The following is a 25,163-nucleotide window of genomic DNA, read 5'->3' as shown; positions in this document are numbered from 1 at the left end:
CTCATCTCATACGTTAGTAAAGTGATGCTTAAAATTCTCCAAGCCAGGCTTCAGTAATACATAAACTGTGAACTTCCAGATGTCCAAGCTGGTTTTAGAAAAGGCAGAGGAACCAGAGATCAAATTGCCAACATCTGCTGGATCATCGAAAAAGCAAGAGAGTTCCAGAAAAACATCTATTTCTGCTTTATTGACTATGCCAAAGCCTTCGACTGTGTGGATCACAATAAACTGTGGAAAATTCTGAAAGAGATGGGAATACCAGACTACCTGACCTGCCTCTTGAGAAACCTGTATGCAGGTCAGGAAGCAACAGTTAGAACTGGACAAGGGACAACAGACTGGTTCCAAATAGGAAAATGAGCTCGTCAAGGCTGTATATTGTCACCCTGCTTACTTAACTTATATGCAGAGTACATCATGAGAAACACTGGACTGGAGGAAGCACAAGCTGGAATCAAGATTGCCGGGAGAAATATCAATAACCTCAGATATTGATGACAGATGACACCACCCTTACGGCAGAAAGTGAAGAACAACTAAAGAGCCTCTTGATGAAAGTGAAAGAGGAGAGTGAAAAAGTTGGCTTAAAGCTCAATATTCAGAAAACTAAGATCATGGCATCTGGTCCCATCACTTCATGGCAAATAGATGGGGAAACAGTGGAAACAGTGGCTGACTTTATTTTTCTGGGCTCCAAAATCACTGCAGATGGCGATTGCAGCCATGAAATTAAAAGATGCTTACTCCTTGGAAGGAAAGTTATGACCAACCTAGACAGCATATTAAAAAGCAGAGACATTACTTTGTCAACAAACGTCCCTCTAGTCAAGGCTATGGTTTTTCCAGTGGTCATGTATGGATGCGAGAGTTGGGCTATAAAGAAAGCTGAGTGCAGAAGAATTGATACTTTTGAACTGTGGTGTTGGAGAAGACTCTTGAGAGTCCCTTGGACTGCAAGGAGATCCAACCAGTCCATCCTAAAGGAGATGAGTCCTGGGTGTTCATTGGTAGGACGGATGTTGAAGCTGAAAGAAACTCCAATACTTTGGCCACCTGATGCGAAGAGCTGACTCATTTGAAAAAGACCCTAATGCTGGGAAAGATTGAAGGCAGGAGGAGAAGGGGACGACAGAGGATGAGATGGTTGGATGGCATCACCGACTCAATGGACATGAGTTTGGGTGGACTCCGGGAGTTGGTGATGGACAGGGAGGCCTGGCGTGCTGCGGTTCATGGGGTTGCAAAGAGTTGGACACTACTGAGCAACTGAATCAATTGATTGATTGATAACCTCGGGCTTTAGTGGATACTGCTTTTGATGTGGAAATAGGTGAGGGTCTTTGAGCTTGATAATGACAGGAACAGCATTTTGTGCTGGACCCAGTTTTTCCATAAGCCCAGACCCTAAGAGTTACATATTGTTCAATTAAAAATAGCAGATTCCATATTTGTGAGAACAGAGACCTGGACCTTGTTCAGTATACAGCTCCCCAGAATGGGTGAGGGAGACTCTGGCCTGATTAGAAACTTGTGAGAAAATAGCAGAGAGTCTCAGTTGCACCTTAAAGGATAACTGAAATAATAGCATTTGGCTTGTCTCGACACCCCCATTATGGTAGTGGATCTGGAGGAAGGCGGGCCAGGGGCTTCAGTAAGTACAGAGTAAGTTGCCCCAGTGTCTGGAAGAAAATTGGTCTCCCATAGTTATTAATACCTGGGGTTCCTCAGGTGTAACTAGGATTGGAGCTTGTGTGGGGGACCCTCAAGCACTGTTAGTCTTGATTGTCCTGAAAGTCCAACCCCTGGGCCTATGTCTCTGGAGGGCAGTCTCTCCTCAGGTGTGGTCCTTTACAGACATAGACCCTGGGGCAGCTTAGATGCCTGAGGGCAATCCTGCTTGAGATGCCCCTCCTTTCCATAGTAATAACAAGCTCATCCCTTTTCACCTGGGTTCCTCTGGGCATTTTCCTCAGGCTGTTTCAGAGCAGATCTAACAGCCATGCTGGGGCTTCAGTCTTTTGCCTAGTTCTTTTTTTTTTTTTTTTTTTTGTCTCCTATTTTCCTCCTCCTATTCTCTACCATAATATACCATCTGAGCCAGCTGCGACAGTTTTTCTAAAGACTAATTTGGTTCAAATGCCGGTTTATGTAGCTTACAGCCGATATCTGGAGCTGACTGAGTGAGAAATCTATCCTTTAAGATCATTCCTCCCTCTGCACTTTCAGGATCAATGTCAGTAAACTTGTGGGGAGCCTCCTGTAGTCTATCCAGAAATTTACTAGGAGTTTCCTTCTCTCCCTGTTTTATGTCAGCCAACTAAACATACTCTAAAGTCTTAGCATGTGCTCGCTTGAGTCCTTCAAGAATACATCTGACAAAGTGGTTCTGATCCCACCCTCTTTTAGCCATGTTATAGTCCCAACTTGGCTCTGTCATGGGAACTGCTTGGCTCCCTGTAGAAAGGAGGGCTATTTCATGTTCCCTCTTTCCCATTGTCTCACGTTCAAGCCATTCATCTCCAAAAGTAGTAGCTTCCCTAAAACTCTAATTTTTGAGTCAGGGGTCAGCGTCTATTCCAAGACACACATTACATCTCTCTAAGGGAAGTCATAAAGTAGAGTTAGTCCCATAAAGGCATATATATATATAGTCTCAACCGCAATTGGGACTGTTTGAAGTTCTACTAAGACCGAGGCAACCCCTCCTGGAAGGGTGCCCTGATTCTCACCCTGTTTGGTTGGGAACCCCGGATACAGGGGCAAAGTAAGAGGACAGGAGGGAGCTGAAGGTTTCACACCCAAATCTGCACCCTTGGGACATAAGTCTGGCATGTCTCACAGAGAGATAAAGAGCAACACATATGGCACTTCTACCCATTTCTCTTGTTTTCTACAGAACTGATCTAAATGTAAAACAGTATTATAATTAAGAGACCTTTCAATCTGCCAGCATTCCCCAAAGGATACCGTGGCCATTCAGTATCACAGAAGAAGATCAGATGTGTCTTTTTTAAATTTGGGGGATCAAACCTGTCCCAGTTTTTTTTTTTTAAATACATTGTAAAGGAGTGGTTCTGGAACTGTTAGCTTCCATCTGTAAGAGAGAAAAAAGCAGCATCCACAGCCACGGCTTCTTTCCATCGAAAGTGTGCCTCCCTGCTCTAGGTGGGGGTGCAGGCAGACTTCCCGCCAAAGCTTTCCTTCCCTGGTCAGCCTTAGTCTGTCCCTTACCGACGCAGGCACCTCACTGATCCCTCCTGGTTCTACCACCGAGGCGGGGGGAAGATGCACCAGGGGTAGACCTGATGGCATCCCAAATTGATTCAGTTCCATACCAACAAGACTTTTGATTTGGTTTGTCCCTTTCCTCTGATGCCTCCCAGGGTGTAAGAGAGCAGTTTCCCGGAATGTTTCCCGAGCTAGGACTACGAGGGGAGGCATCCATTTCACATGTGCCCGTACACCTCCCTGAATACAGTCCTGACCACAGTGGAGGTGGTTAGTCATCAAAGGATGAACCACCACCAAGATGTCCCTTCTGAGTGTCACCACACCAGTAAATGTGAGAGCAAAAGAGGGGGTGGAGGATCGGCCAGCGAGGAAAAAGTGATTTTTGTCCTCGAGCTACTAGGGCCAGTCCTTCCAGTTCATTCCCACAGGTTCCACAAAAGGAATATCTAAGGAGTTGAGACAAAAGCCACCAGACAGCCTCCTCTGATCCCCTAACAGCACTACCAAAGGAAGAAGCCCACTGTTCAGTTCAGTCGCTCAGTCATGTCCAACTCTTTGTGACCCTATGGTCTGCAACACACCAGGCTTCCCTGTCCTTTACCAACTCCCAAAGCTTGCTTGAACTCATGTCCATCAAGTTGGTGATGCCATCCAGCCATCTCATCCTCTGTCGTCCCCTTCTCCTCCTGCCTTCAACTTTCCCAGTATCAGGGTGTTTTCGAATGAGTCAGTTCTTTGCATCAGGTGGCCAAAGTATTGGAGTTTCAGCTTCAACATCAGTCCTATCAATGAACACCCAGGACTGGTCTCCGTTAGGATGGACTGGTTGGATCTCCTTGCAGTCCAAGGGACTCTCAAGAGTCTTCTCCAACATCACAGTTCAAAAGCATCAATTCTTAAATGCTCAGCTTTCTTCATAGTCCAACTCTCACATCCATACGTGACTACTGGATAAACCATAGCTTTAACTAGACGGACCTTTGCTGGCAAAGTAATGTCTCTGCTTTTAATATGCTGTCTAGGTTTGTCATAGCTTTTCTTCCAAGGAGCAAGCGTCTTTCAATTTCATGGCTGCAGTCACCATCTGCAGTCATTTTGGAGCCCAAAAAAATAGTCTGTCACTGTTTCCATTGTTTCCCCATCTATTTGCCGTGAAGTGATTGGAAGCCCACTGTACTTCCAATCTAACCAGATCCTGCAATTCCCGATCTGTATCTTCAAAAACCTCATGGTCACCAGCAGAGCTTTTATCCACATAGATCGGAGGCACAGTCATGACAAAGACTCATTTTCAGTTCGCTGGCCACTGAGGCAGGCAGCCAAGAGACTGACCTCTAGCCTGAGAGACGTTCCTGGAGCTAGAGCTCCACCTCGCTCCCAAACATGCTCTTGTAAATTTGGCTCCCGGCAAGGCTAGGCGCTTCCATACATGAGGTCTAAGTAAAAGTACATAGTAACAGCATGGATCACAAGTCCCTTGAGAGTCTATGATCCGACAGATTAGATTAGTAGTTCTAGTTCTCCATGCAATTACGAAATGGTCAGAGACCAGGAAAAGGTGACTGAGAAAGGAAAGTTTGGTCCACATGCGTTGCCCATCTCTCCAGCTGCTCCCCCTCACAGGGGCGCTGGGTGTTTCTTGGCACTGGCAGGTTGCTATAAACCCTGACAAGGCTCCCCTTTTGGGGACTGCCTTCAGTCATTACGAGGCACCATGAAACCTCAGAGCAGGGCTCATCAATTGCTTCATGCAGGGCATGTCATTCACTCATACAAGCACACCGTACAGGTGATAAAGTAAAACAGAAAACGTGTATACTGAGAAAGCAGAAAGGCTAGAGCTCTGAGTGTTCTTACCTTGTCCTGAAGATCCCAGATGAGCCCCCAAGGTGATAGCTTATGGTGAATGATGTTGGATTAATGATCTCCAAAGATTTAGCTTTGGGACCAGAGACCAGGCTTGATCACTCAAGAGCTTTTATGTTGTAGAGTTTTATTAAAGTATAAAAAGGGACACAGAAAGCTTCTGACATAAACATCAGAAGGGGGACAGAGAGTGCCCCCCTGGCTAGTCTTCTCAAGGGAGTTATATACTTTTTCAATTGGTTATTACAGTAAATCAAAAGAATGTCTCAAAGTTGTAAAGAAACTACCAGACCCACTCCCACAATTTCCAACCTAGACAGCATATTAAAAAGGAGAGACATTACTTTGTCAACAAAGGTTCGTCTAGTCAAGGTTATGGTGTTTCCAGTAGTCATGTATGGATGTGAGAGTTGGACTGTAAAGAAAGCTGAGCGCAAAAAAAAAAAAAAAAAAAGAAAGAAAAGAAAAGAAAGCTGAGCACAGAATTGATGCTTTTGAACTGTGGTGTTGGAGAAGACTCTTGAGAGTCCCTTGGACTGCAAGGAGATTCAACCAGTCCATCCTAATGGAGATCAGTCCTGGGTGTTCATTGGTAGGACTGATGTTGAAGCTGAAACTCCAATACTTTGGCCACTTGATGCGAAGAGCTGACTCATTTGAAAAGACCGTGATGCTGGGAAAGATTGAGGGCAGGAGGAGAAGGGGACGACAGAGGATGAGATGGTTGGATGGCATCACCAACTCAATGGACATGACTTTGGGTAAACTCTGGGAGGTGGTGATGGACAGGGAGGCCTGGCGTGCTGCAGTCCATGGGGTCACAAAGAGTCGGACACGACGGAGCAACTGAACTCCCACAATTTACCTTTTAAGATAATGGGATTAGAACTAAAAATAGAAAGGTCTTACCAGACCCACTCCTATAATATACATTTTAAGATGACAGGATTAGTTCAAAAGTTCTCAAGAAAGAAAAACACTTCCTCAAGCAGGATACATTGTTGTTATACAATCATTGGTAGAGTTTAAGGGAAAACATATCCATGAGCAAGATGAGTTGTTTTGTTATGCAATAATCAGCTCTGGGCTTAAAGAAAAAAAAAACATTTGCCCTTCTCTCCTCCTTGAGAACCCCAGACTTCTTATCAGCCTGCTTAGGAATTGACTCTCTCAACATCGGGGAAATAGGACCTGGAGAAAAGGGAATGCTCCTACGCTGCTGGAGGGAAACCACATCTGAAAAATAAAGCTAACATTCAATTTGGATTTAATTATGACAGTATGTGCTTCCATGGAGTGTGAACCAAGAGTCTAAATATAGCAGACAACATGTGAAATCAAATTTGCTATCTCAGCTGTAAGAGTTAAGGTTTCCTGGTAGATCCACAGCTGGTGTGCACGAATTCTTTTAGAATACAGCATGTATCTTTTCAAATTATGGCTTTGTCTGGATGTATGGCTAGAAGTGGGATTGCTGGATCATAGTGTAACTCTGTTTTTAGTTTTTCTGAGGAACTGCCATACTCTTCTCTACAGTGACTGCACCAATTTACAGTCCAACCAACAGTGAAGGAAGGTTCCCTTTTCTTCACACCTTCAACACACAACCACAACACTTGTTATTTGAAGAGTTTTAAATGATGGCCATTCTGACCAGTTTGAGGTGGTAACTCATTGAAATTTTGATTTGCATTTCTTAAATAATTAACAATAAGGAGCATTCAGGATGAATTTGTAATTTTCAGATATATGAAATAAACTAGATTTGACATCTCAACTTGACAATTTTTTCACAGATAAGGATTCATTACATATTTAGTTATTTCCTTTCTTCTTAGTCTAACTATAGGGACATGCATTATCATGTTACTCAAGGCGATGAGCTCGGTGATGCATCTTTAAGCAGTTATAAAGACATGCATTTTGTGTAATGGTGTTTTAAATTGACTTAAACTTCAAATATTTGTATCAATGATATGTGGACTCTTTTTTTCCTATCAAAAAATGGGTGCATTTTAATTGAAGAATAGTTGTTTCATGTTGTGTTAGTTCCAGGTGCATACCCAAGGGATTCAGTTAGATATATGTATATTGTATACAATAAACATTATATTTATTATATATAAACATATATAATACATATATATAAAACACACCTACATACATGCTCTCAGATTATTCAGTTCAGTTCAGTCACTCAGTCGTGTCCGATTCTTTGTGACCCCATGAATCGCAGCACGCCAGGCCTCCCTGTCCATCACCAACTCCCAGAGTATACTCAAACTCATGTCCATCGAGTCGGTGATGCCATCCAACCATCTCATCCTCTGTCATCCCCTTCACCTCCTGCCCTCAATCTTTCCCAGCATCAGGGTCTTTTCCAATGAGTCAACTCTTCGCATGAGGTGGCCAAAGGATTGGAGTTTCAGCTTCAACATCAGTCCCTCCAATGAACACCCAGGACTGATCTCCTTTAGGATGGACTGGTTGAATCTCCTTGCAGTCCAAGGGACTCTCAAGAGTCTTCTCCAACACCACAGTTCAAAAGCATCAATTTTTTGGTGCTCAGCTTTCTTCACAGTCCATCTCTCGCATCCATACATGACCACTGGAAAAACCATAGCCTTGACTAGATGGACCTTTGTTGGCAAAGTAATGTCTCTGCTTTTTAATATGCTATCTAGGATGGTCATAACTTTCCTTCTATTACAAATGTTAAATATAGTTCCCTCTGCTATATAGAAGGGCCTTGTTTATCTATTTTATATGTAGTAGTGTGTACCTGTTAATACCAAATTCCTGATTAATCCCCCATCCCTTTCCCTTTTGGTAACCTTATGTTTGTCTTCTCTGAGACTGTTTGTTTTGTCAAGAAGTTCATGTGCATCACAGTTTAGAGTCCACTCATAAGTGATATCATATGATATTTGTCTTTCTGTGTTGTATCTTCACTTAATGTGCTAATCTCTACATCTATCCATGTTGCTGAAATGGCATTGTCATTTTTTATGACTAATATTCCATTTTATATTCTATGATATGTGGACTCTTGATTCAGGCCTTACAGATGTTACAGATAGACCTGTTACCATGAACACACTCTCATGGTGAGGGGTAACCACAATTCCCCAGAAGAAACTTAACTGATGGTCTGGGCCTCCCGGAAGAATTCATCTGACATGGTGAGCTCCCTGATCCACTTAACAGAACATCACACTGCCCCTTCCACCTGCCCAGATGGACTGCCCCAAATGGGCCACTTTGCAGCTCCTTCAACACAGTAATCTTTTCACTTTGCAGTTCCCAAATTCTTAATAATGCAAGACAGGCTCACTTTAAGGGGAGAATAGAAGGCTTTGGGGCTAATAGATTCACAAGTAAATTTTTCTCCATGAGAATTTAACACTGACAAGATGAAGTACAGCACAACTCTTTCCTAAGTTGCTCATTTAAAAAGAAAACCCTAGTTTTAAAAAGGTAGAGGGAGGTTTTGATAAAGCTTTTAATGGAAACTAAAAGAAAAAAAGAAAACCCTTGGTCATGTAGTCTTAGGACCTGTTGAACCACATGATATTGCTACCAGAACAATGTTGTTCCTGAAATAGCTACAATTAGTGACAAGAGAGGTTAAAGTTAAAGAAACCTTTGCCACCAGAGTCATCTTGAGAAACTTGGTGACAAAATGTGCTTAGTGTCCTTAGCTGGGTAAGGTTTAGTGTTAGGGAGATTAATTGGCTCGTCTTGACTAGTAAGCTCTTGAAAAGCAAAAAGTATAAGAGTTAAGCTATTTTATGTGATTCTCAAAATTCTCATATAAATCCATTATTTGATAGAATCTTCTATTTTTAAAAATTTCCCATCTTTATTTCACTTATTTTTTATTCCTTATTGTTTTTGTAGATAGCCATCAACAATTTTTAAGTTGAAGTACAGTTTATGTATAATACTATATTCGTTTTGGATATACAAAATAGTGATTCAATATTTTTATAGATTATACTCCATTTAAAAGTATTACAAATAAAGGCTACATTTTTTTGTGCTGTATAATATAACCTTATGGCTTATTGATTTTATACATAGTAGTCTCTATCTCTTAATCCCCTACACATATCTTGCCCCTCCTATGTCCCTATCCCCACTGGTAAACACTAGTTCTCTATATCTGTGAGTCTGTTTCCATTTCATAGATAAGTTCACTGGTGTCATACTTTAGATTTCACATACAAGTGATATTATATGGTATTGCTCTTTGTCTTTCTGACTTACATCACTTACTATGATAATCTCTAGGATTATATTGCTGAAAACGCCATATGTTAATTGCCTTTATAGCTGAGTAGTATTCAGTATATATTTCATATATGAAAACCTAGGTATATATTTCACATATGAAAATATACATATATATATTTTCTGAGTACACTCATTTACAATTGTTCTGTAACCAAAAGAATGAAAATTTTACTATAACTCATGAAATGAAAATTTAACTATAACTCATAATTTGTACAACTTGGGCTTGGTAAAATATGAGTTTTGCCAGGACTTCCAGGGCAATAGTTCTCAAACTTCAGTTTGCTTCAGTGCCTCAGATTCACCTGGACGGCTTACTAACTAAAATTGTCAGATGGCAGTTCCAGACCTTCTGATTTAGAAGATTTGCAAATACCAGTCCAGGGACCATAATGAAAATCATTGTTGTGCCTTTTGAGTAATGTTTTTAGAGACTTAAGATAACCCTTCTAACTCAAGTACACTCTCTTACATCTTAATAGGTACAGAAGATTTAATTTGAAACTAGAAGATTGGTAAATGACTTCTATTTATAGAGCACTGTGAACTAAAATCACTAGGTATGCATCAAAAATAATGAACATAAAATGTTTTGTCAGAGAATATTAACAAGCATCTTAAATAAAAAAATATTATCCTGTATTTAGATTAATTGCCTTAACTTCACTGATAAGTTCTTCCTAAAGCATAAAACTACTTAATGTGATTTTTAAAAATCTCATTAAAATCAATATCTTGATGGAATCTTCTGTTTTTAAAAATTTCCCATTTTCATTTTGCTATTTTGCTGAGTAGTATTCAATATATATTTCATATATGAAGATAGATGTATATATTTCATATATGGCAATATAGGTATATATGTATTATGTGAAATATCAGTATATATCCCTTATATGACAATATAGGTATATACCTCATATAAAAATAGATGTATATATGTCATATATAAAATAAGGTATATATTTTACATCATCAAATTTAAAACTTTCATAAAATTAAAAACTTTCAAAGAATTAAAGCCTTTAATTGCATGGATCACAACAAACTGTGGAAAATTCTTAAAGAGATGGGAACACCAGACCACCTTACCTGCCTCCAGAGAAGCTTGTATGTATGTAGGTCAAGAAACAAGTGGTGCTGGGAAAACTGGTCAACCACTTGTAAAAGAATGAAACTAGAACACTTTCTAACACCATACACAAAAATAAACTCAAAATGGATTAAAGATCTAAATGTAAGACCAGAAACTATAAAACTCCTAGAGGAAAACATAGGCAAAACACTCTCTGATGTAAATCACAGCAGGATCCTCTATGACCCACCTCCCAGAGTAATGGAAATAAAAGCAAAAATAAACAAATGGGACGTAATTAAACTTAAAAGCTTTTGCACAATGAAGGAAACTATAAGCAAGGTGAAAAGACAGCCTTCAGAATGGGAGAAAATAATAGCAAACGAAGCAACTGACAAAGAATTAATCTCAAAAACATACAAGCAACTCCTGCAGCTCAATTCCAGAAAAATAAGTGACTCAATGAAAAAATGGGCCAAAGAACTAAACAGACATTTCTCCAAAGAATACATACAGATGGCTAACAAACACATGAAAAGAAGCTCAACATCACTCATTATCAGAGAAATGCAAATCAAAACCACAATGAGGTACCATCTCACACCGGTCAGAATGGCTGCTATTAAAGTCTAGAAACAATAAATGCTGGAGAGGGTGCGGAGAAAAAGGAACCCTCTTACACGGTTGGTGGAAATGCAAATTAGTACAGCCACCATGGAGAACAATGTGGAGATTCCTTAAAAAACTGGAAATAGAACTACCATACAACCCCAGCAATCCCACTGCTGGGCATACATACCAAGGAACCCAGAATTGAAAGAGACATGTGCACCCCAATGTTCATTGCAGCACTGTTTACAATAACCAGGTCATGGAAGCAACCTAGATGTCCATTGGCAGACAAATGGATAAGAAAGCTGTGGTACATATACACAATGGAATATTACTCAGCTATTAAAAAGAATGCATTTGAATCAGTTCTAATGAGGTGGATGAAACTAGAGCCTATTATATAGAGCAAAGTAAGTCAGAGAGAAAAACACCAATACAGTATATTAATGCATATATATGGAATTTAGAAAGATGGTAATGATGATCCTGTATGTGAGACACTGAAAGAGACACAGATGTAAAGAACAGACTTTTGGACTTTGTGGGAGAAGGCGAGGGTGGGATGATTTGAGAGAATAACATTGAAACATGTATATTATCATGTGAAATAGATCGCCAGTCTAGGTTCGATGCATGAGACAGTGTGCTCAGGGCTGGTGCACTGGGATGACCCTGAGGGATGGGATGGGGAGGGAAGTGGGAGGGAGGTTCAGGATGGGGAACACATGTACACTCATGGCTGATTCATGTGAATGTATGGCAAAAACCACCACACTATTGTAAAGTAATTAGCCTCCAATTAAAATAAATAAAGAAAAAAATGTTTTAATTAAAAAATTAAAAACAACAACAACTAAAGAAACAATAGTTAGAACTGGACAGGCAACAATCGCCTAGTTCAAAATTGGGAAAGGAGTACGTCAAGACTATATATTGTGATCCTGTTTATTTAATTTACATGCAGAGTACATCAAGTAAAATGCCAGGTGGATGAAATACAAGCTGGAATCAAGATGCTGGGAGAGATATGCAGATGACACCACCCTAATGGCAGAAAGCAAATAGTCTATGCCGCAAGGTAGTATTGGCAAAATGTTAACGAAAAGGGAAAGAAAGCATTGCCTACTGTATTATGTCCAACTTCCCTGACATGGGATGCTATCCCATCCCTGGAGCCTAAGTAGGCTTGGGTCCCGCTGCTGAACTCAGGTGGGGTCAACACGGCCTAGCAGGGTACCCTTCATTGAACACTTTTGAAAGGTCTATTGTGTGCTCTGTCTGGCTAGGACAAGAGTCCTGCCTGGCATCAGGCCCCAAGGAATTTCAAGGCAAAATTGAGCTAGCCTCAACCTCCCCTGGTGCTGGGGATCCGAGTCCAAGCCTCCTTCCTGAGAGTGCAGCCTCCTAGTACCTTAAGCACCCTCAGCAGTGAACTGTGAACCCTAAAGTGATTAGTCTGGACCCTGTGTTTGTGTGATGCTTTAGGGGGAAAAGTAGTGAGACTCAAGCCCTTTCCTGTTGCTCAGGCACATTCCACTCCATCTCACAGCCCTGAAGCCAACTTGCGCTGGCTCTGGTTGCCTTCAGGCACCAAGCTGGGCCTGAAAAGTGCTGCTGCCCTGTGGACATTTCCTGGAACTACAATTTGATCACCCTAGCTCACAGGCACCTCAAACTCACAAGGCCTGGGGTTCTGTGAATGACAGCCCAATGTCCCGTGGCCAGCACCAGAGAAATAAATTCCAAACACAGCCGGAATCTTTCAGGAATGCCCAAAGGTAATTGTCCTCATACCCTTTAAGGAAAAAAAAAACACCAACCCAAACCTCCCCCACCAAATAAGATGCTCAGCATTCCTAATTGCTGCAGAAATGCCAATTGAAAGACGATGGGAAATCAAATCCCACCACTCACAATGGTCAGTGTCACAAATCTGCAACAATAAATATGGGATGGAGTCTGGGGGAGAAAGAATCGCCCTGAGCTCTCAGTGGGAATATATATCGGCAGCAGCCAGTATCACGGCCAGTCTCCTCATGCCTGAAAAAAAACAGTCAGGTCCTGCTAAGCTGAGGGTCCAACATTCCCCCACTTTGGCCTGTATCCTGAGAAAGCCATCTATCAAAAGGCACAAGCACCCCAACTAACCTCCAGCACGACTTCCAGTAACCGAGACAAACAACCACAAAATCTCTAACCAGAAGTTAAAGCTTAAACAAGAAGTGTACACATATACAGTAGACTATTTCTCACTCATTAAAAATCACCACTGAAATTAGGAAATTAGGACACTGGGAGCCACAGGGATGGACCTTGAAGGATCATACACTAAGGGGAGTCAGTCAGGCGGAGGAAGACCATGGTACATGAGGCACATTCCAGGCAAAATAAAAATAGGCATGCAAGTCAACAAATTTACAACCCAAAAAGAGACTCTGAGGATTCAAAGTCAAACATTTAGGGTTCCATAAAAAAAAAAATAAATAACTGAAGGGTCGTGAATGAAATAGGAGGTTTGTACTGACACAGACAGGAAAGGTATATCTGCAGTAGATAATCCACAAGGATGATCCTCTTCCTTCCCTCTTCCTTCTACATATACACAGAAATATGCATCTTGAACCTATACACAAAAGTCTCTTTCTCAAAGAGATATACCACAAAAATTAACTATCTTCCTTCCTTGTATCCACAGAAAAGTATATCTGAGATAACTTCAAAGGCCCCTATGCTCAGCACTCTGCTCACCATTCTATGGCAAAAATCCAAACAACCATAGAGATACCCCATAGATATGTGATACCTGAATCCCGTGATGTACACTGACAATGGTCAGTTGAACCCTATTGAAATGTGTACTGTTTCCTACATTCTGGCTGGGGTCAGGGCTGCGTGTCGCATCAAGGTCTCAAGTAATTGCAGGCAAGGCTCAGCAAGCCTAGTCCTCTCATGATGCTGGGGCTCCAGCTCAAGGCTCGTTCCTGACAGTGCAGCCTCCTAGCACCCAAGCACCCTCAGCAGTGTACTGTGGACCCTGAAGGGATAAGCCTGGACCGGGTGTCTGTGTGATGCTTTAGAGGAGAAAGACCTGACACTCAAGGTCTTTCGTGTTTGCTCAGGCACATTCCACTCTACTTCACTGCCCAGGAAACCAACTTTCCCTAAGGCTCTGGTTACCCCAGGAACCAAATGGAGGTCTGAATAGTGCTGTCTTCTTGTAGACAATTTTAGTAACTACTATTTTATCTCCAGAGTTCACTGGCACCTCAGTTCACAAGGACTGGGCTTGTATAATGACAGATGCCCTGAGAAAATGTCCTGGGGCAGTACTGGAGAAATAATTTCCAAACACACCCAACTTTCAGGAACCCAGGTGTCAAAAGCAAATTGTCCTGACACCCATTAAGAAAAAAAAAAAATCAAACCTCCACAACAGGACGAGGTGCTAAGAATTCCTAATTACTGAAGAAATGTCAGTCAAAATGACAATGGTAAATCAAATGCCAACTGCCACAATCATGATCATCACAAATCTACAAGCAATAAATTCGGGAGAGAGCCTGGAGGAAAAGGAAGCCCCTAAGGTGTCTGTGGATAAATACGATGGCAACAGCCTGGAAAATGGACAGTCTCGAATGCCTGGAAAGAACTCTCCAAAGAGGTTAAGCATAGGATCTGACATTCCCACACCTGGGCCTATATCCCGAGAAAACAACTGGTCATAAGGCACATCCACCCTAAGGAGCGCTGCAGTACTACTTCCAGTAGCCAAGACAGACAGCCATCAAAGTCTCCAACGAGAGGGTAAAGCTTAAACATGATGTGGTACATACATCCGGTAGACTATTTCTCACTCATTAAAAACAGACACTGAAATTAGGGAATCAGGACACTGGGAGCCACAGGGATGGACCTTGAAGGACCATACACAAAGGGAAGTCAGTCAGGCAGAGGAAGACTATGGCATATGAGTTAAGTTCCAAGCAAAACAAACATAAACATACAAGGCAACATATTTACAATCCAAAAAGGGACTCTGAGAACCGAAAGTCAAACAATGTGTTCAGGAAAAAAAGAAAATAAGTGAAGGGCCTTGAATGAATTGAGCTCTGTACCTACATAAACAAGAAATGTGTGTCTGTAATAGATAATCCACGAGGATTATCCTCTTCCTTCCTTCATTCTACACGTACACAGAAATCTTTAATCTATACACAGAAATCTCTGTAAGAGATATACCCCCCAAATTAACTACCTTCCTTCTCTGTATACACAAAAAAAGTGTATCTGGGATACATAATCCACAAGGCCTGATGCTCAGCACTCTGCTTGACATTCTGTGGCAAAAATAAAAAAGAATAGAGATACCACATGATTATCAAATACCTGATCAGGGAGCTATATACTGACAAAAATCACAACACTGCAAATTGACTATACTGCAAGGTAACGTCTGGAAAATGTTAAAGAAAAGGAAAGAATATCAGTTCCTACTCTATGATCCCCAACCTCCCTGACTTGAGATGCTATCCCATCCCTGGAAGCTGAGCAGGCTTCAGTCCGACTCTTGGACTGGTGTGTGGCAGAGCCTGACACAGTACCGTTTTTCAAACCATTTTTAAATGTCTACTGTCCCCTACATTCTGGCTGGGACCAGAGTCTCACAGGGCATCAAGACCTCAAAGAATCTGAAGGCAAGGGTCAGCGAGCATCCACTTCTCCTGATGCGCATGTTCCCAATTCAGAGCTCATTCCTGAGAGTGCAGCCTCCTAGGCCCATATTCAACCTCAGCAGTGTACTGTGAAACTGAAAAGGATGTCAGGACGGGGTGTCTGTGTGATGCTTAAGGGGAAAAGTAGTGAGACTCAAGCCCTCTCCTGTTTGCTCAGGCACGTTCCACTTGATCTCACAGCCCAAGTAGCCAGCTTGCCCTAAGGCTCTGGTTACCTCCAGGAACCAAAGTGGGCTTAAAAAAGTGCTGCCACCTTCTGGATATTTTCTGTAAATAAAATTTGATCACAGGTTCTAAAAGAACCTCAATTCACTAGGCCTGGGATTCTGTTGGTGACAACTGCTCTGAGGATCAGGGACGAATATAGGAAAAAAAATTCGAAACACAGCTGACTTTCAGGAAACCAACTGCCAAAGGTAAATTGTGATCACACCCTTTAAGGAAAGAAAAAAGACAAAACAAATGCAAATCACCATAGAACACAATGCTACTATTCCCTAGGGACAAAGCCTAGGATTTGACATTATAACACCTGGGCCTATATCCTGAGAAAACCATGTAGTTATGTTAAACAACTGTACTTCAGCTAGAAAAAACATACTTGATGTATAGTTATAAACACAATAGAAAATCAAGAAGAAAAAACCAGCAAAATGAAAATGGCATATTTCTCACAACAGAAGATCTGACTGAGAAACTTCCTTAGCATGAGATTATTTAAAAAAACAGAAACTAGATTTACCACTTTAAAATATATTTCAAAAATAACTAATTAGTTAAATGAGGCCAATTAATCTACCAACAAGATAAATATGGCCTAGAAAGCAGGTAAAGACACATTTTACCAGACACATTTTATCACATTGTGATAATTACTACCACTAAAAAATACAGAAAATTTTTGCTGATTTTCTTTGAAGTGAAAGTGAAGTCACTCAGTCGTGTCCGACTCTTTGCGACCCCAGGCTCCTCAGTCCATGGAATTTTCCAGGCAAGAGTACTGAAGTGGGTTGCCATTTCCTTCTCCAGGGGATCTTCCCAACCCAGGGCTCGAACCCAGGTCTCCTGCATTGCCGGCAGACGCTTTACCATCCGAGCCACCAGGGAAATGGGATTTTCTTTAAAGAATGAATCAAAAGGAATTCATTCTGAAGATGTATTTTCCATACTTTATATGTACCAATATTTTCTTGCATGGAATATGGAAAATTTCATACTTAATACAGGAAAATCTACAGCCACATTTTCCTGTAAAAAATTTGGAAAGTATCATACTTCATGCAGGAAAATCTGTGTCCATAATTTCCTCCATGAAATATGGCAAATTTCATGTTCCATGCATGAAAATCTGTACCCATAATTTGCTGTATGAAACATGGAAAATTCTGATTGAAGTTATAAATATTTTCAGGAAAATGAATCTACATATTCTCATACTAAGGCAAGGTTGTCAGAAGCACACAGAAAACGGCCATAAGAAATCACATTTGTATAGAATCTAAAAAAAGACACAAATGAACCTACCTATGAAACAGAAAGAGACTCACAAATCCAGAAAACTGATGGGATGCCTGAGGGATGTGGTTGTAGGTGTTGCCAGACTGCAGTAGAGGTTAAGAGATAAAAATCACTATATGTAATGTAAGAAAAATAATAGCATATCATAATTAGCAGAGGGAAATATAGCCATGATTTTATAATATCTTTAAATGGAGTATACTCCGTTAAAATACTGAATCACTATGCTGTATCCTGTACTTCAGTGGGAAAAGAAATAGTGGATTGATAACTACAAACACAAAAAATAATCAAGAATGAAGTTAGCAAAATAAAAATGGGAAAATTTTAGGAATAGAAATTCCCATCAAGAAATTAATTTGGATGAGAATTCTAAAATGTCCACTGGTTCATCCACTAGAAAGAACAATATGGAGGATCTTGAAATAACGAAACACAGAAGTGCCTTAGGAAACAGCAATCACATGACTGGGCATAGAGTCAGGGAGAAGCAACATTTTCAGAGACAGGGGTACCCATGCCATCCCTGCCAGACCAGTTTTCATAACAAAGACACTGATGCAACCTAAGTGTGGAAGGACATTGAAAGGAATAAAGAATATGGGATATACACACACAATGCTATATTCAGTTCAGTTCAGTCACTCAGTTGTGTCCTACTCATTGTGACCCCATGAATTGCAGCACGCCAGGCCTCCCTGTCCATCACCAACTCCCGGAGATTACTCAAACTCATGTCCATCGAGTCGGTGATGCCATCCAGCCATCTCATCCTCTGTCGTCCCCTTCTCCTCCTGCATTCAAGCTTTCCCAGTATCATGGTGTTTTCGAATGAGTCAGCTCTTCGCATGAGGTGGCCAAAGTATTGGAGTTTCTGCTTCAGCATCAGTCCTCCCAATGAACACCCAGGACTGATCTCCTTTAGGATGGACTGGTTGAATCTCCTTGCAGTCCAAGGGACTCTCAAGAGTCTTCTCCAACACCACACTTCAAAAGCATCAATTCTTCTGCACTCAGCTTTCTTTATAGTCCAACTCTCACATCCATACATGACCACTGGAAACACCATAGCCTTGACTAGACGGACCTTTGTTGACAAAGTAATGTCTCTGCTTTTTAATATGCTCTCTAGGTTGGTTATAACTTTCCTTCCAAGGAGTAAGCGTGTTTTAATTTCATGGCTGCAGTCACCATCTGCAGTGATTTTGGAGCCCAAAAAAGTAAAGTCTGACACTGTTTCCACTGTTTCGCCATCTATTTCCCAGGAAGTGATGGGACCAGTTGCCATGATCTTAGTTTTCTGAATGTTGAGCTTTAAGCCAACTTTTTCACTCTCCTCTGAGCCATAAAGAGCAATGAAATAATGGCATCTTCAGGCACAGAGAAGAAGGTAGAGATGATCATAGCAACTGAAATAAGACAGACAGTGAGCAAAAAATATGATACCACTTCTAGGTGGAATTTAACAATGGATATGTATGAGCTCCCTGAGCAAAGATACACAGTTCACAGACTTAGAAAAAAGAAATTAGCAGAGAAGAAACATATTGGGCCCATAGAAATCAGCTATTTGAAATAACATAGGCACACTATTATTTAGAAAATAAATCACAAGGACCCACTGGGTAACAAAAGGAATGGTACTCCACTCTCTGTAATAACCTATACAGGAATAGAACCCAAAATACAACATATACACATCTACACATGAGTGAATCACTAACAGTCCCTGGTAGCTCAGTCAGTAAAGAATCTGCCTGCAATGCAGGAGACCTAGGTTTAATCCCTGGGTTGGGAAGATTCCTCGGTGAAGGGAAAGGCTACCCACTCCAGTATTCTGGCCTGGAGAATTCCATGGACTGTACAGGCTTGGGGTCACAAAGAGTCAGACATGGCTGAGAGACTTTCACTTCACTTCATACAGGAATAGAACCCAAAATATAACATATACACATCTATATATGAGTGAATCACTAACAGACCCTGGTAACTCAGTCAGGAAAGAATCTGCCTGCAATGTAGGAGACCAGGGTTTGGTTCCTGGATCGGGAAGGTCCCATGGAGAAGGAAATGGCAATCTATTCCAGTATCCTTGCCTGGGAAACCCCAAGGACAGAGGAGCCTGGTGGGATACAGCTGAACTATTTCAAATTCTAAAAGATCATGGTGTTAAAGTGATGCACTCAATATGACAGCAGACTTGAAAACTCAAATTTGGAAAACTCAGGCCACAGGACTGGAAAAGGTCAGTTATCATTCCAATCCCAAAGGAGGGCAATGTCAAAGAATGTTCAAACTATGCACAATTACACTCACTTCACACACTAGCAAAAGTTAGCTCCCAAGACAGGCTTCAATGGTACATGAATGAAGAAATTCCAGACATTCAAGCAGTATTTAGAAAAGGCAGAGTAACCAGAGATCAAATTGCAACATCTGTTGGATCATAGGAAAAGCAAGAGAATTCCAGAAAAACATCTACTTCTGCTTCATAGACTACGCTAAAGCCTTTGACTGTGTGGATCACAACAAACTGGGAAATTCTTAAAGAGATGAGGATACCAGACCACATTACCTGCCTCCTGAGAAACCTGTATGCAGGTCAAGAAGCAACAGTTAGAACCAGACATGGAACAATGGACTGGTTCAAAATTGGGAAAGGATTTCAACAAGGCTGAATATTGTCACTCTGCTTATTTAACTTATATGCAACAACAATTAGTGAATCAAGTTGCTATGAATTTTTAAAAAAAAAAAAAACAACACCCAATGCATTGTAATTCACTCATATACTCAAGTTCAAATAACTGTATCAACACAAAAAATATAGAAACATACGCAGACTCTATTCCCCTCATCCCATGGTTACCTTGGCTGGTATCACATCTCTGGAGTCTGGGCAGGCTTGGGTCCCAAGGTTGGCTTGTGGTGGGGCTCAGGGACCTGGAAGGATGTGGCAGGCAGTGCGCCCCCATGATGTTCCTGGAGTGCCTCTTGCCCTCTGCAGAAGCCCTCAGTCTCCAGGTACAGGCAAAGTAAATTAAGAAATTTGAATTAACACAGACACACTTATATGGATCAAATAGATGGTCGAAAATGAGTTACTGAATAGCAAATGGAAGTTTACTGAACACACTGTAATCACCTAGATGGGAACAAGAACTTGAAAGAGAATAGATAAACCTCTATACATTAATGAATCGAGTTCCTATATACCTGAAACACATATAAATTCAGAAATCATCTCTATTCAAAATAAAATAACATGGAAATTACAGAGGAAAAAGTTGTGTGGGGCTGAATAAATCGCTGCCTCAAGGCCATTTTCTGTAACAACTTGAAAGGCTGTGCTGTTGGGCATTGAGTATTCTCAAGGTCAGAGGGTCTGGAAGTAAAAACCAGCTGATTTCCACAAACGTCCTAGTGGTGGTCATCAGAAAAAATTTAAAACAGGGCTGAGTTCAAGGGAGCCAATCTGGAGAGGTGAGTTGAACTTACCCTTGAAAAGAAATCACATGAGAAAAAAAAAAAAAAGAAAAGAAATCACATGAAAAGAGGTCATCATCACTAAATATTAGAAATGCAGATCGAAACCCCAGGAAGGTGTCACCTCATAGAAGGCAGAATGGCCATTGTCAGAAACTCGACAAACAATAACTGCTGATGAAGGTGCAGGGAAAAGGCAATATGGAAAATTTCATATTTCATGCAGGAGAACCTGCACCCATGTTTTGCTGCAGGAAATAGGGGGTATCCACAAGGACCTGATGCTAAACATTCTGCTTGACTTGTTATTGCACAAAGTCCAAAAACACAATAGAGAAACACCATAGATACAAAATACCTGAATCAAGCAGCTGTATGCTGACAGCAATCACAATACCATAACTCAGCTATGCTGCAATGTAGTATGGCAAGATGTGAAAGGAAAGGAAAGCAGGACCTCCTCTGTTATAAATGACCTCCCTGACTTGGGATGATATCCCATCCCTGGATGCTGAGCAAACTTGGGTCCTACTGCTGGACTGGGGAGGGGTGGACACAGCCTGGCACAATGCCCTTCGTTGAACCCTTTTTAAAGGTCTACAATCTACTGCTCTCTGGCTGGGATCAGAGTCCTCCATGGCATCAAGATGTTGTACATATATCCAATAGACTATTTCTCGCTCCTAAAAAATCGCCACTGAAATTAGGGAATTATGATACTGGAAACCACAAGGATAGACCTTGAAGGATCATGCATTAAGGGAAATCAGTCAGGCAGAGGAAGTTTATGGCATATGAGATACCTTCTTGGAAAAATAAAAATATACATACAAGGCAACAAATTTACAACCCAAGAAGGACTCTGAGAATTCAAAATCAAATAAAGGGTTCCAGAAAAAAAAAAAAAAAAGTGAAGGGCCTGGAATGAATTAGGAGGTAGGTACCTACATAGATAAGAAATCTGTATCTGTAATAGATAATCCACAAGGATTATCCTCTTCCTTCCTTCATTCCTTCCTTCCAGATGCACACAGAAATCTGTATCTCTAAGAGATAATCCACAAAAATTATCTCTTAACTTCCTTCTTTGTATACAGGAAACTATATCTAAGATAGATAATTCACAAGGACCTGATGAGATAGATAATTCACAAGGACCTCTGACCTTCCATGGCAAAAAAAAAAAGTTACAAAAGACAATAGAAATATCCCATAGATACATAATACCCAAATCTGTCAGCTGTGCTCTGACAACAAACACAACATTTGAACTGACTGTACTCATGCATCAGCAAGATGTTAAAGGAAAGGAAAGAAAAGCAGTGACTATTATCTCTGACCTTCCTGACTTGAGATGCTATCCCAACCCTGGAAGATGAGCAGGCTTAGGTCCCACAGTTGAACTGGGGTGGGGTTGACACAGCCTGGCACATTGCCATCAGTTGAACCCTTTTTAAAATTCTACTGTCTGCTGTGAGGACCAGACTGCTGAGTGGGATCAAGGCCTCTCAGAGTTGGGCGCAATAATCACGGAGCGTCCGCTTTTCCTGGTTCTGGGGGTCCCAGCTCAAGCCTCCTTCCTGAGAGTGCAGCCTCCCAGGCACATAGGCACCCTCAGCAGTGTGCTGTGGACCCAGAAGGGATTAGTTTGGACGGGGTGTTTGTGAGCTGCTTTAGGGGAGAAAGAAGTGAGACTCAAGCCCTTGGGTGTTTGCTCAGACACATTCCACTCTAATTCACAGACCAGAAAGCCAACTTTCCCTAAGGATCTAGTTGCCCCAAGAACCAAAGGTGGGCAAGAAAAAGTGCTGCCATCCTGTGGACATTTTCTGTAACTACAACTTGATCACCAGTGCACACAGGCACCTCAGTTCACAAGGGCTGTGGTTCTGCTAATGACAGCTGCCCTCAGGAAATGCCCTGGGGCGGGTATTGGAGAAATATATTCCAAAACCAGCCAACTCCAGGAAGCCAATTTCCAAAGGTAAATTGTCCTCACACCCTTTAAGGAAAAAAACTAAAAAATGAAACTAAATCAAACCTCCACCACTGGACAAGATGCTCAGCGTCCCTAATGGCTGCAGGAATGCCAATCAAAATGACAACGGACATCAAATCTCACCACTCACAATGGCCATCATCAAAAGTCAACAAACAACAAATACAGAGCATGGAAGAAAAAGAATACCCCTAAGCTGTTGGTGGTAATATACATTGGCTACAGCCAGTATATGGATAGACTCTGAATGTACAAAAAACAGCTATCAAGAAGGGCTAAGGTGAAAAAAGTGATGCTACAAGAAGGGTGTGTGTGTGTGATGTTTTAAGAGGAAAAAGTAGTGAGACACAAGCCCTTGGGTTGTTGCTCAGGCACATTCCATTCTATTTCACAGCCCAGAAGCCGACTTTCCTGAAACTGCTGCTTGCCCAAAGAACCGAAGATGGGCATCAAAAAGCGCTGCCGCCTTGTGGACACTTCCTGTAACTACATCTGACCGCTAGCACTGGTTGGCACCTCTAATTCACAAGGGCTGGGCGGCTGCCCGTGACAGCTGCCCTCAGGAAATGTTCTGTGGCGGGTATTGCAAGATGAATTCCAAACACAAATGACCCCAACGGCCACAGGTCTGTTTTCCTCACACCCTTAAAGGGAAAAAACCCCCAAAACCCCCATACCTCCGCCTAGGACAGGATGCTCAGCAGCCCTAATCATTACAGGAGGAATGCCAGTCAAAATGACAAGGAGAAGTCAAATCCCACCTGTCAGAATGGCTATCCTCAAGTCTACAATAAATGCAGGAGTGAGTTTGGAGTAAGGGGAAACCTCCTACACTGTCGGTGGGAACGTACATTGGCAACAGCCACAATAAAGGACAATGTTGGCATGCCCGAATAAAAGCTATCAAGGCACTAAGCCTAGGATCTGACATTACCACAACTGGGCTTATGTTATTCTACATGAAATACAGAAAATTCTATTTTCATATATGAAATATTCAACAACTATGATATATAGAAAATTCTATTTCATATATGAAATTTGCACCTATCTTTTCATTTATGAAATATAGAAAACTCTCACATGAAATATGCACCTATATATTCACCTATGAGATATAGAAAATTCTCTATTCATATATGAAATATGCACCTATATTTTCATCTGTGAAATACAGAAGATTCTATTTTCCTGTATGAAATATACATCTATATTTTCATCTATGAAATACAGAAAATTTTACTTCTATGTATGACATATGCACCCATATTTTCATATGAGAAATATGGAAAATTCTATGTTCATATATGAAACAGGCAACCATAGTGTCATATATGAAGTATAAAAAATTCTATTTTCATATGAAATATGTACCCCTAGCTTCATATATGAAATATCAAAATTTTTTCATATATGAAATATGTACCCATGTTTTCATATATGAAATATTAAGTTCCATTTTCATTCATAAAATATACGCTCATGTTTTCATATATTACCTGTAGAAAGTTCTATTTTCATCTTGAAATATGCACCCATGTTTATATATGCTGCTGCTGCTGCTAAGTCGCGTCAGTCGTGTCTGACTCTGTGCGACCCCATAGACGGCAGCCCACCAGGCTCCTCTGTCCATGGGATTTTCCAGGCAAGAGTACTGGAGTGGGTTGCCATTGCCTTCTCTGTTTATATATGAGATATAGAAAATTCTATTTTCATCTTTGAAATAAGCAACCATCTTTTCATATATGTAATATGGAAAATTCCATTTTCACCCATGAAATATGCACCCATGTTTTCATATATGAAATGTAGAAAACTATATTTTATTCATAAAATATGCACCCATCTCTTCATATATGAAACAATGAAAATTCTATTTTTCATCAATGAAATATGCACCTTTTCTATATGTTAAAATTCACACATACTTTTGTATAAGAAATATAGAAAATTCTATGTTCATGAAATTTGTACTTATCTTTTCATTCACAAAATAGGAAATATGCACATATGCTTTCATATATGAAATATAGAAAACTGTATTTTCATTCATTAAATCTGTACCCATGTGTTCATATAGGATATACAAGAAACTCTATTTTCATATATGAAATAATCACCTGACTTGGGCTTCCATCCCATTCCTGGAGCCTCAGCAGGCTGTTTTCATGGCTGGACTGTGATGGGGTTGAATCGACCAGGCTGGTTACCCTCTTAAATCTATACTTTCTGGTTTGATCTGGCAGGGACCACAGTCCGTAGGGTACACAATCAATGGTGTCCTGACACTTTGGCCTCGAAGACCTTGGAAAAGTCTACTAGCTTCCATGTCTCCTGGTACTGG

The 25,163-nt window shown here is 41.0% G+C and overlaps 1 long non-coding RNA gene across 1 annotated transcript; it reads left to right on the top strand.

The window, feature by feature from the left end:
* LOC122706829 lies at nt 1–19,782 on the top strand. Its single transcript, XR_006344473.1, has 2 exons — nt 1–53; nt 19,681–19,782. It is a non-coding gene; the product is annotated as an uncharacterized LOC122706829 (long non-coding RNA).
* The last annotated feature ends 5,381 nt before the right edge of the window (nt 19,783–25,163 follow it).

The sequence above is a fragment of the Cervus elaphus genome, chromosome 13 (assembly GCF_910594005.1).
Source record: "Cervus elaphus chromosome 13, mCerEla1.1, whole genome shotgun sequence".
Lineage (NCBI taxonomy): Eukaryota > Metazoa > Chordata > Mammalia > Artiodactyla > Cervidae > Cervus > Cervus elaphus.
The sequence above is the reverse complement of the archived record's forward strand: the minus strand, read 5'-3'. Positions and strand labels throughout refer to the sequence as shown.